The sequence below is a fragment of the Nothobranchius furzeri genome, chromosome 17 (genome assembly GCF_043380555.1).
Source record: "Nothobranchius furzeri strain GRZ-AD chromosome 17, NfurGRZ-RIMD1, whole genome shotgun sequence".
NCBI classification, from domain to species: Eukaryota; Metazoa; Chordata; class Actinopteri; order Cyprinodontiformes; family Nothobranchiidae; genus Nothobranchius; species Nothobranchius furzeri.
The window spans coordinates 6,233,773-6,251,495 of record NC_091757.1 but is presented as its reverse complement, the minus strand read 5'-3'; positions in this window follow the sequence as shown (position 1 = coordinate 6,251,495).

Genomic DNA, 17,723 nt, shown 5'->3' with positions numbered 1-17,723 from the left:
CGTCTTGCCACATGTCAACAATGGGTCTGACTGAGGGCCTCCAGGAGAGAAGCCCAAGGTAGACGCGCCCCGAGGAGCTTCTTGCCACGTGTCAGCACTCGGTCTGACTGAGCGCCTCCAGGAGAGAGGCCAAAGCAAGACACGCCCCGAGGAGCGTCTTGACACATGTCAACACTGGGTCTGACAGAGGGCCTCCATGAGAGAGGCCCAAGCAAGACGCGCCCCGAGGAGTGTCTTGCCACATGTCAACACTGGGTCTGACTGAGCGGCTCCAGGAGAGAGGCCCAAGCAAGAAGCGCCCCGAGGAGCGTCTTGCCACGTGTCAACACTGGGTCTGACTTAGCGCCTCCAGGAGAGTGGCCCAAGCAAGATGCGCCCCGAGGAGCGTCTTGCCACGTGTCACCACTGGGTCTGACTGAGCTCCTCCAGGAGAGAGGCCCAAGCAAGAAGTGCCCAGGGGAGCGTCTTGACACGTGTCACCACTGGGTCTGATTGAGCACCTCCAGGAGAGAGGCCCCAGCAAGACGCGCCCCGAGGAGCGTCTTGCCACATGTCACTACTCGGTCTGACTGAGCATCTCCAGGAGAGAGGATCAAGCAAGACGTGCCCCGAGGAGCGTCTTGCCACATGTCAAAAATGGGTCTGACTGAGGGCCTCCATGAGAGAAGCCCAAGCAAGACGCGCCCCGAGGAGAGTCTTGCCACATGTCAACAGTCGGTCTGACAGAGGGCATTCAGGAGAGAGGCCCAAGCAATACGCGCCCCGAGGAGCATCTTGCCACATGTCACCACTGGGTCTGAATGAGCGCCTCCAGGAGAGAGGCCCAACCAAGACGTGCCCCGAGGAATGTCCTCCCACATGCCAACACTTGGTCTGACTGAGCGCCTCCAGGAGAGAGGCCCAAGCAAGACGCGCCCCGAGGAGCGTCTTGCCACGTGTCAACACTGGGTCTGACTGAGCGCCTCCAGGAGAGAGGCCCAAGCAAGACGCGCCCCGAGGAGCGTCTTTCCACATGTCACCACTGGGTCTGACTGACCGCCTCCAGGAGAGAGGCCCAAGCAAGACGCGCCCCGAGGAGCGTCTTGCCACATGTCAACACTGGGTCTGACTGAGCGCCTCCAGGAGAGAAGCCCAAGCAAGACGCGCCCCGAGGAGCGTCTTGCCACATGTCAACACTGGGTCTGACTGAGGGCCTCCAGGAGAGAGGCCCAAATAAGACGCGCCCCGAGGAGCGTCTTGCCACATGTCAACAATGGGTCTGACTGAGGGCCTCCAGGAGAGAAGCCCAAGCAAGACGCGCCCCGAGGAGCGTCTTGCCACATGTCAGCACTTGGTCTGACTGAGCGCCTCCAGGAGAGAGGCCCAAGCAAGACGCGCCCCGAGGAGAGTCTTGCCACATGTCAGCACTCGGTCTGACTGAGCGCCTCCAGGAGAGACGCCCAAGCAAGACGCGCCCCGAGGAGCGTCTTGACACATTTCTCCTCTGGGTCTGACTGAGTGCCTCCATGAGAGAAGCCCCAGCAAGACGCGCCCCGAGGAGCGTCTTGCCACATGTCAACACTGGGTCTGACTGAGCACCTCCAGGAGAGAGGCCCAAGCAAGACGCGCCCCGAGGAGAGTCTTGCCACATGTCAGCACTCGGTCTGACTGAGCGCCTCCAGGAGAGACGCCCAAGCAAGACGCGCCCCGAGGAGCGTCTTGACACATTTCTTCTCTGGGTCTGACTGAGCGCCTCCAGGAGAGAGGCCCAAGCAAGACGCGCCCCGAGGAGCGTCTTGCCACATGTCAACACTGGGTCTGACTGAGCGCCTCCAGGAGAGAGGCCCGAGGAGCGTCTTGACACATGTCACCTCTGGGTCTGACTGAGCGCCTCCAGGAGAGAGGTCCAAACAACACGCGCCCCGAGGAGCGTCTTGCCACATGTCAACACTGGGTCTGACTGAGCGCCTCCAGGAGAGAGGTCCAAACAACACGCGCCCCGAGGAGCGTCTTGCCACATGTCAACACTGGGTCTGACTGAGTGCCTCCATGAGAGAAGCCCCAGCAAGACACGCCCCGAGGAGCGTCTTGTCACATGTCACTACTCGGTCTGACTGAGCGCCTCCAGGAGAGAGGCCCAAGCAAGACGTGCCCCGAGGAGCGTCTTGCCACATGTCAACAATGTGTCTGACTGAGGGCCTCCAGGAGAGAAGCCCAAGCAAGAAGCGCCCCGAGGAGCGTCTTGCCACAGGTCAACACTGGGTCTGACTGAGCGCCTCCAGGAGAGAGGCCCAAGCAATACGCGCCCCGAGGAGCGTCTTGCCACATGTCAACAATGGGTCTGACTGAGGGCCTCCAGGAGAGAAGCCCAAGGTAGACGCGCCCCGAGGAGCTTCTTGCCACGTGTCAGCACTCGGTCTGACTGAGCGCCTCCAGGAGAGAGGCCAAAGCAAGACACGCCCCGAGGAGCGTCTTGACACATGTCAACACTGGGTCTGACAGAGGGCCTCCATGAGAGAGGCCCAAGCAAGACGCGCCCCGAGGAGTGTCTTGCCACATGTCAACACTGGGTCTGACTGAGCGCCTCCAGGAGAGAGGCCCAAGCAAGACGCGCCCCGAGGAGCGTCTTGCCACATGTCAACACTGGGTCTGACTGAGCGCCTCCAGGAGAGAGGCCCAAGCAAGACGCGCCCCGAGGAGAGTCTTGCCACATGTCAGCACTCGGTCTGACTGAGCGCCTCCAGGAGAGACGTCCAAGCAACACATGCCCCGAGGAGCGTCCTGACACATTTCTCCTCTGGGTCTGACTGAGCGCCTCCAGGAGAGAGGCCCAAGCAAGACGTGCCCCGAGGAGCGTCTTTCCACATGTCAACACTGGGTATGACTGAGTGCTCCATGAGAGAAGCCCCAGCAAGACGCGCCCCGAGGAGCGTCTTGCCACATGTCAACACTGGGTCTGACTGAGCACCTCCAGGAGAGAGGCCCAAGCAAGACGCGCCCCGAGGAGCGTCTTGCCACATGTCAACACTGGGTCTGACTGAGCGCCTCCAGGAGAGAGGCCCGAGGAGCGTCTTGACACATGTCACCTCTGGGTCTAACTGAGCGCCTCCAGGAGAGAGGCCCAAGCAAGACGCGCCCCGAGGAGCGTCTTGTCACATGTCAACACTGGGTCTGACTGAGCGCCTCCAGGAGCGAGGCCCAAGCAAGAATCGCCCGAGGAGCGTCTTGACACATTTCAACACTGGGTCTGACTGAGCACCTCCAGGAGAGAGGTCCAAGCAAGAAGCGCCCCGAGGAGCGTCTTGCCACATGTCAACACTGGGTCTGACTGAGTGCCTCCATGAGAGAAGCCCCAGCAAGACGCGTCCCGAGGAGCGTCTTGTCACATGTCACTACTCGGTCTGACTGAGCGCCTCCAGGAGAGAGGCCCAAGCAAGACGTGCCCCGAGGAGCGTCTTGCCACATGTCACTACTCGGTCTGACTGAGCGCCTCCAGGAGAGAGGTCCAAGCAACACGCGCCCCGAGGAGCGTCTTGCCACATGTCAACACTGGGTCTGACTGAGTGCCTCCATGAGAGAAGCCCCAGCAAGACGCGCCCCGAGGAGCGTCTTGCCACATGTCACTACTCGGTCTGACTGAGCGCCTCCAGGAGAGAGACCCAAGCAACACGCGCCCCGAGGAGCTTCTTGCCACATGTCAACACTGGGTCTGACTGAGCGCCTCCAGGAGAGAGGCCCAAGCAAGACACGCCCCGAGGAGCGTCTTGACACATGTCAACACTGGGTCTGACTGAGGGCCTCCATGAGAGAAGCCCAAGCAAGACGCGCCCCAAGGAGAGTCTTGCCACATGTCAACACTGGGTCTGACATAGGGCATCCAGGAGAGAGGCCCAAGCAATACGCGCCCCGAGGAGCGTCTTGCCACATGTCAACAATGGGTCTGACTGAGGGCCTCCAGGAAAGAAGACAAAGCAAGACGCGCCCCGAGGAGCTTCTTTCCACATGTCAACAATGGGTCTTACTGAGGGCCTCCATGAGAGAAGCCCAAGCAAGACGCGCCCCGAGGAGTGTCTTGCCACGTGTCAACACTGTGTCTGACTGAGCGGCTCCAGGAGAGAGGCCCAAGCAAGAAGCGCCCCGAGGAGCGTCTTGCCACGTGTCAACACTGGGTCTGACTTAGCGCCTCCAGGAGAGTGGCCCAAGCAAGATGCGCCCCGAGGAGCGTCTTGCCACGTGTCACCACTGGGTCTGACTGAGCACCTCCAGGAGAGAGGCCCAAGCAAGAAGCGCCCAGAGGAGCGTCTTGACACGTGTCACCACTGGGTCTGATTGAGCACCTCCAGGAGAGAGGCCCCAGCAAGACGCGCCCCGAGGAGCGTCTTGCCACATGTCACTACTCGGTCTGACTGAGCATCTCCAGGAGAGAGGATCAAGCAAGACGTGCCCCGAGGAGCGTCTTGCCACATGTCAAAAATGGGTCTGACTGAGGGCCTCCATGAGAGAAGCCCAAGCAAGACGCGCCCCGAGGAGAGTCTTGCCACATGTCAACAGTCGGTCTGACAGAGGGCATTCAGGAGAGAGGCCCAAGCAATACGCGCCCCGAGGAGCATCTTGCCACATGTCACCACTGGGTCTGAATGAGCGCCTCCAGGAGAGAGGCCCAACCAAGACGTGCCCCGAGGAATGTCCTCCCACATGCCAACACTTGGTCTGACTGAGCGCCTCCAGGAGAGAGGCCCAAGCAAGACGCGCCCCGAGGAGCGTCTTGCCACGTGTCAACACTGGGTCTGACTGAGCGCCTCCAGGAGAGAGGCCCAAGCAAGACGCGCCCCGAGGAGCGTCTTTCCACATGTCACCACTGGGTCTGACTGACCGCCTCCAGGAGAGAGGCCCAAGCAAGACGCGCCCCGAGGAGCGTCTTGCCACATGTCAACACTGGGTCTGACTGAGCGCCTCCAGGAGAGAGGCCCAAGCAAGACGCGCCCCGAGGAGCGTCTTGCCACATGTCAACACTGGGTCTGACTGAGCACCTCCAGGAGAGAGGCCCAAGCAAGACGCGCCCCGAGGAGCGTCTTGCCACATTTCTCCTCTGGGTCTGACTGAGTGCCTCCATGAGAGAAGCCCCAGCAAGACGCGCCCCGAGGAGCGTCTTGCCACATGTCAACACTGGGTCTGACTGAGCACCTCCAGGAGAGAGGCCCAAGCAAGACGCGCCCCGAGGAGAGTCTTGCCACATGTCAGCACTCGGTCTGACTGAGCGCCTCCAGGAGAGAGGCCCAAGCAAGACGCGCCCCGAGGAGCGTCTTGACACATTTCTTCTCTGGGTCTGACTGAGCGCCTCCAGGAGAGAGGCCCAAGCAAGACGCGCCCCGAGGAGCGTCTTGCCACATGTCAACACTGGGTCTGACTGAGCGCCTCCAGGAGAGAGGCCCGAGGAGCGTCTTGACACATGTCACCTCTGGGTCTGACTGAGCGCCTCCAGGAGAGAGGTCCAAACAACACGCGCCCCGAGGAGCGTCTTGCCACATGTCAACACTGGGTCTGACTGAGCGCCTCCAGGAGAGAGGTCCAAACAACACGCGCCCCGAGGAGCGTCTTGCCACATGTCAACACTGGGTCTGACTGAGTGCCTCCATGAGAGAAGCCCCAGCAAGACACGCCCCGAGGAGCGTCTTGTCACATGTCACTACTCGGTCTGACTGAGCGCCTCCAGGAGAGAGGCCCAAGCAAGACGTGCCCCGAGGAGCGTCTTGCCACATGTCAACAATGTGTCTGACTGAGGGCCTCCAGGAGAGAAGCCCAAGCAAGAAGCGCCCCGAGGAGCGTCTTGCCACAGGTCAACACTGGGTCTGACTGAGCGCCTCCAGGAGAGAGGCCCAAGCAATACGCGCCCCGAGGAGCGTCTTGCCACATGTCAACAATGGGTCTGACTGAGGGCCTCCAGGAGAGAAGCCCAAGGTAGACGCGCCCCGAGGAGCTTCTTGCCACGTGTCAGCACTCGGTCTGACTGAGCGCCTCCAGGAGAGAGGCCAAAGCAAGACACGCCCCGAGGAGCGTCTTGACACATGTCAACACTGGGTCTGACAGAGGGCCTCCATGAGAGAGGCCCAAGCAAGACGCGCCCCGAGGAGTGTCTTGCCACATGTCAACACTGGGTCTGACTGAGCGCCTCCAGGAGAGAGGCCCAAGCAAGACGCGCCCCGAGGAGCGTCTTGCCACGTGTCAACACTGGGTCTGACTGAGCGCCTCCAGGAGAGAGGCCCAAGCAAGATGCGACCCGAGGAGCGTCTTGCCAAGTGTCACCACTGGGTCTGACTGAGCTCCTCCAGGAGAGAGGCCCCAGCAAGACGCGCCCCGAGGAGCATCTTGCCTTATGTCAGCACTCGGTCTGACTGAGCGCCTCCAGGAGAGAGGCCCAAGCAAGACCCGCCCCGAGGAGCGTCTTGACACATGTCAACACTGGGTCAGACAGAGGGCCTCCATGAGAGAGGCCCAAGCAAGACGCGCCCAGAGGAGTGTCTTGCCACATGTCAACACTGGGTCTGACTGAGCGCCTCCAGGAGAGAGGCCCAAGCAAGACGCGCCCCGAGGAGCGTCTTGCCACGTGTCAACACTGGGTCTGACTGAGCGCCTCCAGGAGAGAGGCCCAAGCAAGATGCGCCCCGAGGAGCGTCTTGCCACGTGTCACCACTGGGTCTGACTGAGCTCCTCCAGGAGAGAGGCCCAGGCAAGACGCACCCCGAGGAGCGTCTTGCCACGTGTCACCACTGAGTCTAATTGAGCACCTCCAGGAGAGAGGCCCCAGCAAGACGCGCCCCGAGGAGCATCTTGCCTTATGTCAGCACTCGGTCTGACTGAGCGCCTCCAGGAGAGAGGCCCAAGCAAGACCCGCCCCGAGGAGCGTCTTGCCACATGTCACTACTCGGTCTAACTGAGCGCCTCCAGGAAAGAGGTCCAAGCAAGACACGCCCCGAGGAGCGTCTTGCCACATGTCACTACTCGGTCTGACTGAGCGCCTCCAGGAGAGAGGCCCAAGAAAGACGTGCCCCGAGGAGCGTCTTGCCACTTGTCAACAATGGGTCTGACTGAGGGCCTCCAGGTGAGAAGCCCAAGCAAGACGCGCCCCGAGGAGCGTCTTGCCACATTTCAACACTGGGTCTGACTGAGGGCCCCCAGGAGAGAGGCCCAAATAAGACGCGCCCCGAGGAGCGTCTTGCCACATGTCAACACTGGGTCTGACTGAGGGCCTCCAGGAGAGAAGCCCAAGCAAGATGCGCCCCGAGGAGCGTCTTGCCACATGTCAGCACTCGGTCTGACTGAGCACCTCCTGGAGAGAGGCCCAAGCAAGACGAGCCCCGAGGAGCGTCTTGCCACATGTCAACACTGGGTCTGACTGAGCGCCTCCAGGAGAGAGGCCCAAGCAAGACGCGCCCCGAGGAGCGTCTTGCCACATGTGAACACTGGGTCTGACTGAGCGCCTCCAGGAGAGAGGCCCAAGCAAGACGCGCCCGGAGGAGCGTCTTGCCACATGTCAGCACTCGGTCTGACTGAGCGCCTCCAGGAGAGAGGCCCAAGCAAGACGCGCCCCGAGGAGCGTCTTGACACATGTCTCCTCTGGGTCTGACTGAGCGCCTCCAGGAGAGAGGCCCAAGCAAGACGTGCCCCGAGGAGCATCTTGCCACATGTCAACACTGGGTCTGACTGAGTGCCTCCATGAGAGAAGCCCCAGCAAGATGCGCCCCGAGGAGCGTCTTGCCACATGTCAACACTGGGTCTGACTGAGCGCCTCCAGGAGAGAGGCCCAAGCAAGACGCGCCCCGAGGAGCGTCTTGACACATGTCTCCTCTGGGTCTGACTGAGCGCCTCCAGGAGAGAGGCCCAAGCAAGACGTGCCCCGAGGAGCATCTTGCCACATGTCAACACTGGGTCTGACTGAGTGCCTCCATGAGAGAAGCCCCAGCAAGGCGCGCCCCGAGGAGCGTCTTGCCACATGTCAACACTGGTTCTGACTGAGCGCCTCCAGGAGAGAGGCCCGAGGAGCGTCTTGCCACATGTCAACACTGGGTCTGACTGAGCACCTCCAGGAGAGAGGCCCAAGCAAGACGTTTCCCGAGGAGCGTCTTGCCACATGTCAACACTGGGTCTGACTGAGCGCCTCCAGGAGAGAGGCCCGAGGAGCGTCTTGCCACATGTCACCTCTGGGTCTGACTGAGCGCCTCCAGGAGAGAGGCGCAAGCAAGAAACGCCCGAGGAGCTTCTTGCCACATGTCAGCACTCGGTCTGACTGAGCGCCTCCAGGAGAGAGGCCCAAGCAAGAAGCGCCCCGAGGAGCGTCTTGCCACATGTCACCTCTGGGTCTGACTGAGCGCCTCCAGGAGAGAGGCGCAAGCAAGAAACGCCCGAGGAGCTTCTTGCCACATGTCAGCACTCGGTCTGACTGAGCGCCTCCAGGAGAGAGGCCCAAGCAAGAAGCGCCCCAAGGAGCTTGCCACATGTCAACAATGGGTCTGACTGAGGGCCTCCAGGAGAGAAGCCCAAGCAAGACGCGCCCCGAGGAGCGTCTTGCCACATGTCACTACTCGGTCTGACTGAGCGCCTCCAGGAGAGAGGTCCAAGCAACACGCGCCCCGAGGAAAGTCTTTCCACATTTCAACACTGGGTCTGACTGAGTGCCTCCAGGAGAGAGGCCCAAGCAAGACGTGCCCCGAGGAGCGTCTTGCCACATGTCAACACTGGGTCTGACTGAGCGCTTCCAGGAGAGAGGCCCAAGCAAGACACGCCCCGAGGAGCGTCTTGACACATGTCAACACTGGGTCGGACTGAGGGCCTCCATGAGAGAAGCCCAAGCAAGACGCGCCCCGAGGAGAGTCTTGCCACATGTCAACAGTCGGTCAGACAGAGGGCATTCAGGAGAGAGGCCCAAGCAATACGCGCCCCGAGGAGCGTCTTGCCACATGTCACCACTGGGTCTGAATGAGCGCCTCCAGGAGAGAGGCCCAACCAAGACGCGTCCCGAGGAATGTCCTCCCACATGCCAACACTGGGTCTGACTGAGCGCCTCCAGGAGAGAGGCCCAAGCAAGACGCGCCCCGAGGAGCGTCTTGCCATGTGTCAACACTGGGTCTGACTGAGCGCCTCCAGGAGAGAGGCCCAAGCAAGACGCGCCCCGAGGAGCGTCTTTCCACATGTCACCACTGGGTCTGACTGAGCGCCTCCAGGAGAGAGGCCCAAGCAAGACGCGCCCCGAGGAGCGTCTTGCCACATGTCAACACTGGGTCTGACTGAGCGCCTCTAGGAGAGAAGCCCAAGCAAGACGCGCCCCGAGGAGCGTCTTGCCACATGTCAACACTGGGTCTGACTGAGGGCCTCCAGGAGAGAGGCCCAAATAAGACGCGCCCCGAGGAGCGTCTTGCCACATGTCAACAATGGGTCTGACTGAGGGCCTCCAGGAGAGAAGCCCAAGCAAGACGCGCCCCGAGGAGCGTCTTGCCACATGTCAACACTGGGTCTGTCTGAGCTCCTCCAGGAGAGAGGCCCAAGCAAGACGTGCCCCGAGGAGCGTCTTTCCACATGTCAACACTGGGTCTGTCTGAGCGCCTCCAGGAGAGAGGCCCGAGGAGCGTCTTGACACATTTCACCTCTGGGTCTGACTGAGCGCCTCCAGGAGAGAGGCCCTAGCAAGACGTGCCCCGAGGAGCATCTTGTCATATGTCAACACTGGGTCTGACTGAGCGCCTCCAGGAGCAAGGCCCAAGCAAGAAACGCCCGAGGAGCGTCTTGACACATGTCAACACTAGGTCTGACTGAGCGCCTCCAGGAGAGAGGTCCAAACAACACGCGCCCCGAGGAGCGTCTTGCCACATGTCAACACTGGGTCTGACTGAGTGCCTCCATGAGAGAAGCCCCAGCAAGACGCTCCCCGAGGAGCGTCTTGTCACATGTCACTACTCGGTCTGACTGAGCGCCTCCAGGAGAGAGGCCCAAGCAAGACGTGCCCCGAGGAGCGTCTTGCCACATGTCAACAATGTGTCTGACTGAGGGCCTCCAGGAGAGAAGCCCAAGCAAGAAGCGCCCCGAGGAGCGTCTTGCCACATGTCAACACTGGGTCATACTGAGCGCCTCCAGGAGAGAGGCCGAAGCAAGACACGCCCCGAGGAGCGTCTTGACACATGTTAACACTGGGTCTGACTGAGGGCCTCCATGTGAGAAGCCCAAGCAAGACGCGCCCCGAGGAGAGTCTTGCCACATGTCAACCCTGGGTCTGACAGAGGGCATCCAGGAGAGAGGCCCAAGCAATACGCGCCCCGAGGAGCGTCTTGCCACATGTCAACAATGGGTCTGACTGAGGGCCTCCATGAGAGAAGCCCAAGGTAGACGCGCCCCGAGGAGCTTCTTGCCACATGTCAGCACTCGGTCCGACTGAGCGCCTCCAGGAGAGAGGCCAAAGCAAGACACGCCCCGAGGAGCGTCTTGACACATGTCAACACTGGGTCTGACTGAGCGCCTCCAGGAGAGAGGCCCAAGCAAGACGCGCCCCGAGGAGCATCTTGCCACGTGTCAACACTGGGTCTGACTGAGCGCCTCCAGGAGAGAGGCCCAAGCAAGATGCGCCCCGAGGAGCGTCTTGCCACGTGTCACCACTGGGTCTGACTGAGCTCCTCCAGGAGAGAGGCCCAAGCAAGACGCGCCCCGAGGAGCGTCTTGCCACGTGTCACCACTGAGTCTGATTGAGCACCTCCAGGAGAGAGGCCCCAGCAAGACGCGCCCCGAGGAGCATATTGCCTTATGTCAGCACTCGGTCTGACTGAGCGCCTCCAGGAGAGAGGCCCAAGCAAGACCCGCCCCGAGGAGCGTCTTGCCACATGTCACTACTCGGTCTAACTGAGCGCCTCCAGGAAAGAGGTCCAAGCAAGACACGCCCCGAGGAGCGTCTTGCCACATGTCACTACTCGGTCTGACTGAGCGCCTCCAGGAGGGAGGTCCAAGCAAGACGCGCCCCGAGGAGCGTCTTGCCACATGTCACTACTCGGTCTGACTGAGCGCCTCCAGGAGAGAGGCCCAAGCAAGACGTGCCCAGAGGAGCGTCTTGCCACATGTCAACAATGGGTCTGACTGAGGGCCTCCAGGAGAGAAGCCCAAGCAAGACGCGCAACGAGGAGCGTCTTGCCACATTTCAACACTGGGTCTGACTGAGGGCCCCCAGGAGAGAGGCCCAAATAAGACGCGCCCCGAGGAGCGTCTTGCCACATGTCAACACTGGATCTGACTGAGGGCCTCCAGGAGAGAAGCCCAAGCAAGATGCGCCCCGAGGAGCGTCTTGCCACATGTCAGCACTCGGTCTGACTGAGCGCCTCCTGGAGAGAGGCCCAAGCAAGACGTGCCCCGAGGAGCATCTTGCCACATGTCAACACTGGGTCTGACTGAGTGCCTCCATGAGAGAAGCCCCAGCAAGACGCGCCCCGAGGAGCGTCTTGCCACATGTCAACACTGGGTCTGACTGAGCACCTCCAGGAGAGAGGCCCAAGCAAGACGCGCCCCGAGGAGCGTCTTGCCACATGTCAACACTGGGTCTGACTGAGCGCCTCCAGGAGAGAGGCCCAAGCAAGATGCGCCCCGAGGAGCTTCTTGACACATGTCTCCTCTGGGTCTGACTGAGCGCCTCCAGGAGAGAGGCCCAAGCAAAACGTGCCCCGAGGAGCATCTTGCCACATGTCAACACTGGGTCTGACTGAGTGCCTCCATGAGAGAAGCCCCAGCAAGACGCGCCCCGAGGAGCGTCTTGCCACATGTCAACACTGGGTCTGACTGAGCGCCTCCAGGAGAGAGGCCCGAGGAGCGTCTTGCCACATGTCAACACTGGGTCTGACTGAGCACCTCCAGGAGAGAGGCCCAAGAAAGACGCGCCCCGAGGAGCGTCTTGCCACATGTCAACACTGGGTCTGACTGAGCGCCTCCAGGAGAGAGGCCCGAGGAGCGTCTTGCCACATGTCACCTCTGGGTCTGACTGAGCGCCTCCAGGAGAGAGGCGCAAGCAAGAAACGCCCGAGGAGCTTCTTGCCACATGTCAGCACTCGGTCTGACTGAGCGCCTCCAGGAGAGAGGCCCAAGCAAGAAGCGCCCCGAGGAGCGTCTTGCCACATGTCACCTCTGGGTCTGACTGAGCGCCTCCAGGAGAGAGGCGCAAGCAAGAAACGCCCGAGGAGCTTCTTGCCACATGTCAGCACTCGGTCTGACTGAGCGCCTCCAGGAGAGAGGCCCAAGCAAGAAGCGCCCCGAGGAGCGTCTTGCCACATGTCAACAATGGGTCTGACTGAGGGCCTCCAGGAGAGAAGCCCAAGCAAGACGCGCCCCGAGGAGCGTCTTGCCACATGTCACTACTCGGTCTGACTGAGCGCCTCCAGGAGAGAGGTCCAAGCAACACGCGCCCCGAGGAGCGTCTTGCCACATGTCAACACTGGGTCTGACTGAGTGCCTCCATGAGAGAAGCCCCAGCAAGACGCGCCCCGAGGAGCGTCTTGCCACATGTCAACACTGGGTCTGACTGAGCGCCTCCAGGAGAGAGGCCCAAGAAAGACGTGCCCCGAGGAGCGTCTTGCCACATGTCAACAATGGGTCTGACTGAGGGCCTCCAGGAGAGAAGCCCAAGCAAGAAGCGCCCCGAGAAGCGTCTTGCCAAATGTCAACACTGGGTCTGACTGAGCGCCTCCAGGAGAGAGGCCCAAGCAAGACACGCCCCGAGGAGCGTCTTGACACATGTCAACACTGGGTCTGACTGAGGGCCTCCATGAGAGAAGCCCAAGCAGGACGCGCCCCGAGGAGAGTCTTGCCACATGTCAACACTGGGTCTGACAGAGGGCATCCAGGAGAGAGGCCCAAGCAATACGCGCCCCGAGGAGCGTCTTGCCACTTGTCAACAATGGGTCTGACTGAGGGCCTCCAGGAGAGAAGCCAAAGCAAGACGCACCCCGAGGAGCTTCTTTCCACATGTGAACAATGGGTCTTTCTGAGGGCCTCCATGAGAGAAGCCCAAGCAAGACGCGCCCCGAGGAGTGTCTTGCCACATGTCAACACTGTGTCTGACTGAGCGCCTCCAGGAGAGAGGCCCAAGCAAGACGCGCCCCGAGGAGCCTCTTGCCACGTGTCAACACTGGGTCTGACTTAGCGCCTCCAGGAGAGAGGCCCAAGCAAGATGTGCCCCGAGGAGCGTCTTGCCACGTGTCACCACTGGGTCTGACTGAGCTCCTCCAGGAGAGAGGCCCAAGCAAGATGCGCCCAGAGGAGCGTCTTGCCACGTGTCACCACTGGGTCTGATTGAGCACCTCCAGGAGAGAGGCCCCAGCAAGACGCGCCCCGAGGAGCGTCTTGCCACATGTCACTACTCGGTCTAACTGAGCTCCTCCAGGAGAGAGGCCCAAGCAAGTCGCGCCCCGAGGAGCGTCTTGCCACGTGTCACCACTGGGTCTGATTGAGCACCTCCAGGAGAGAGGCCCCAGCAAGACGCGCCCCGAGGAGCATCTTGCCTTTTGTCAGCACTCGGTCTGACTGAGCGCCTCCAGGAGAGAGGCCCAAGCAAGACCCGCCCCGAGGAGCGTCTTGCCACATGTCACTACTCGGTCTAACTGAGCGCCTGCAGGAAAGAGGTCCAAGCAAGACACGCCCCGAGGAGCGTCTTGCCACATGTCACTACTCGGTCTGACTGAGCGCCTCCAGGAGGGAGGTCCAAGCAAGACGCGCCCCGAGGAGCATCTTGCCACATGTCACTACTCGGTCTGACTGAGCGCCTCCAGGAGAGAGGCCCAAGCAAGACGTGCCCCGAGGAGCGTCTTGCCACATGTCAACAATGGGTCTGACTGAGGGACTCCAGGAGAGAAGCCCAAGCAAGACGCGCCCCGAGGAGCCTCTTGCCACATTTCAACACTGGGTCTGACTGAGGGCCCCCAGGAGAGAGGCCCAAATAAGACGCGCCCCGAGGAGCGTCTTGCCACATGTCAACACTGGGTCTGACTGAGGGCCTCCAGGAGAGAAGCCCAAGCAAGATGCGCCCCGAGGAGCGTCTTGCCACATGTCAGCACTCGGTCTGACTGAGCGCCTCCTGGAGAGAGGCCCAAGCAAGACGTGCCCCGAGGAGCGTCTTGCCACATGTCAACACTGGGTCTGATTGAGCACCTCCAGGAGAGAGGCCCCAGCAAGATGCGCCCCGAGGAGCATCTTGCCTTTTGTCAGCACTCGGTCTGACTGAGCGCCTCCAGGAGAGAGGCCCAAGCAAGACCCGCCCCGAGGAGCGTCTTGCCACATGTCACTACTCGGTCTAACTGAGCGCCTCCAAGAAAGAGGTCCAAGCAAGACACGCCCCGAGGAGCGTCTTGCCACATGTCACTACTCGGTCTGACTGAGCGCCTCCAGGAGGGAGGTCCAAGCTAGACGCGCCCCGAGGAGCATCTTGCCACATGTCACTAATCGGTCTGACTGAGCGCCTCCAGGAGAGAGGCCCAAGCAAGACGTGCCCCGAGGAGCGTCTTGCCACATGTCAACAATGGGTCTGACTGAGGGCCTCCAGGAGAGAAGCCCAAGCAAGACGCGCCCCGAAGAGCGTCTTGCCACATTTCAACACTGGGTCTGACTGAGGGCCCCCAGGAGAGAGGCCCAAATAAGACGCGCCCCGAGGAGCGTCTTGCCACATGTCAACACTGGGTCTGACTGAGGGCCTCCAGGAGAGAAGCCCAAGCAAGATGCGCCCCGAGGAGCGTCTTGCCACATGTCAGCACTCGGTCTGACTGAGCGCCTCCTGGAGAGAGGCCCAAGCAAGACGTGCCCCGAGGAGCGTCTTGCCACATGTCAACACTGGGTCTGACTGAGCGCCTCCAGGAGAGAGGCCCAAGCAAGACGCGCCCCGAGGAGCGTCTTGCCACATGTGAACACTGGGTCTGACTGAGCGCCTCCAGGAAAGAGGCCCAAGCAAGACGCGCCCGGAGGAGCGCTTTGCCACATGTCAGCACTCGGTCTGACTGAGCGCCTCCAGGAGAGAGGCCCAAGCAAGACGCGCACCGAGGAGCATCTTGACACATGTCTCCTCTGGGTCTGACTGAGCGCCTCCAGGAGAGAGGCCCAAGCAAGACGTGCCCCGAGGAGCATCTTGCCACATGTCAACACTTGGTCTGACTGAGTGCCTCCATGAGAGAAGCCCCAGCAAGACACGCCCCGAGGAGCGTCTTGCCACATGACAACACTGGGTCTGACTGAGCACCTCCAGGAGAGAGGCCCAAGCAAGACGCGCCCCGAGGAGCGTCTTGCCACATGTCAACACTGGGTCTGACTGAGCGCCTCCAGGAGAGAGGCCCGAGGAGCGTCTTGCCACATGTCACCTCTGGGTCTGACTGAGCGCCTCCAGGAGAGAGGCGCAAGCGAGAAACGCCCGAGGAGCGTCTTGACACATGTCAACACTGGGTCTGACTGAGCGCCTCCAGGAGAGAGGCCCAAGCAACACGCGCCCCGAGGAGCGTCTTGCCACATGTCAACACGGGGTCTGAATGAGTGCCTCCATGAGAGAAGCCCCAGCAAGACGCGCCCCGAGGAGCGTCTTGCCACATGTCACTACTCGGTCTGACTGAGCACCTCCAGGAGAGAGGCCCAAGCAAGACGTGCCCCGAGGAGCGTCTTGCCACATGTCAACAATGGGTCTGACTGAGGGCCTCCAGGAGAGAAGCCCAAGCAAGAAGCGCCCCGAGGAGCGTCTTGCCACATGTCACTACTCGGTCTAACTGAGCGCCTCCAAGAAAGAGGTCCAAGCAAGACACGCCCCGAGGAGCGTCTTGCCACATGTCACTACTCGGTCTGACTGAGCGCCTCCAGGAGGGAGGTCCAAGCTAGACGCGCCCCGAGGAGCATCTTGCCACATGTCACTAATCGGTCTGACTGAGCGCCTCCAGGAGAGAGGCCCAAGCAAGACGTGCCCCGAGGAGCGTCTTGCCACATGTCAACAATGGGTCTGACTGAGGGCCTCCAGGAGAGAAGCCCAAGCAAGACGCGCCCCGAAGAGCGTCTTGCCACATTTCAACACTGGGTCTGACTGAGGGCCCCCAGGAGAGAGGCCCAAATAAGACGCGCCCCGAGGAGCGTCTTGCCACATGTCAACACTGGGTCTGACTGAGGGCCTCCAGGAGAGAAGCCCAAGCAAGATGCGCCCCGAGGAGCGTCTTGCCACATGTCAGCACTCGGTCTGACTGAGCGCCTCCTGGAGAGAGGCCCAAGCAAGACGTGCCCCGAGGAGCGTCTTGCCACATGTCAACACTGGGTCTGACTGAGCGCCTCCAGGAGAGAGGCCCAAGCAAGACGCGCCCCGAGGAGCGTCTTGCCACATGTGAACACTGGGTCTGACTGAGCGCCTCCAGGAAAGAGGCCCAAGCAAGACGCGCCCGGAGGAGCGCTTTGCCACATGTCAGCACTCGGTCTGACTGAGCGCCTCCAGGAGAGAGGCCCAAGCAAGACGCGCACCGAGGAGCATCTTGACACATGTCTCCTCTGGGTCTGACTGAGCGCCTCCAGGAGAGAGGCCCAAGCAAGACGTGCCCCGAGGAGCATCTTGCCACATGTCAACACTTGGTCTGACTGAGTGCCTCCATGAGAGAAGCCCCAGCAAGACACGCCCCGAGGAGCGTCTTGCCACATGACAACACTGGGTCTGACTGAGCACCTCCAGGAGAGAGGCCCAAGCAAGACGCGCCCCGAGGAGCGTCTTGCCACATGTCAACACTGGGTCTGACTGAGCGCCTCCAGGAGAGAGGCCCGAGGAGCGTCTTGCCACATGTCACCTCTGGGTCTGACTGAGCGCCTCCAGGAGAGAGGCGCAAGCGAGAAACGCCCGAGGAGCGTCTTGACACATGTCAACACTGGGTCTGACTGAGCGCCTCCAGGAGAGAGGCCCAAGCAACACGCGCCCCGAGGAGCGTCTTGCCACATGTCAACACGGGGTCTGAATGAGTGCCTCCATAAGAGAAGCCCCAGCAAGACGCGCCCCGAGGAGCGTCTTGCCACATGTCACTACTCGGTCTGACTGAGCACCTCCAGGAGAGAGGCCCAAGCAAGACGTGCCCCGAGGAGCGTCTTGCCACATGTCAACAATGGGTCTGACTGAGGGCCTCCAGGAGAGAAGCCCAAGCAAGAAGCGCCCCGAGGAGCGTCTTGCCACATGTCAACACTGGGTCTGACTGAGCGCCTCCAGGAGAGAGGCCCAAGCAAGACGCGCCCCGAGGAGCGTCTTGACAAATGTCAACACTGGGTCTGACTGAGGGCCTCCATGAGAGAAGCCCAAGCAAGACGCGCCCCGAGGAGAGGCTTGCCACATGTCAACACTGGGTCTGACAGAGGGCATCCAGGAGAGAGGCCCAAGCAATACGCTCCCCGAGGAGCGTCTTGCCACATGTCAACAATGGGTCTGACTGAGGGCCTCCAGGAGAGAAGCCAAAGCAAGACGCGCCCCGAAGAGCTTCTTTCCACATGTGAACAATGGGTCTTACTGAGGGCCTCCATGAGAGAAGCCCAAGCAAGACGCGCCCCGAGGAGTGTCTCTCCACATGTCAACACTGTGTCTGACTGAGCGCCTCCAGGAGAGAGGCCCAAGCAAGACGCGCCCTGAGGAGCGTTTTGCCACGTGTCAACACTGGGTCTGACTGAGCTCCTCCAGGAGAGAGGCCCAAGCAAGACGCGCCCAGAGGAGCGTCTTGCCACGTGTCACCACTGGGTCTGAT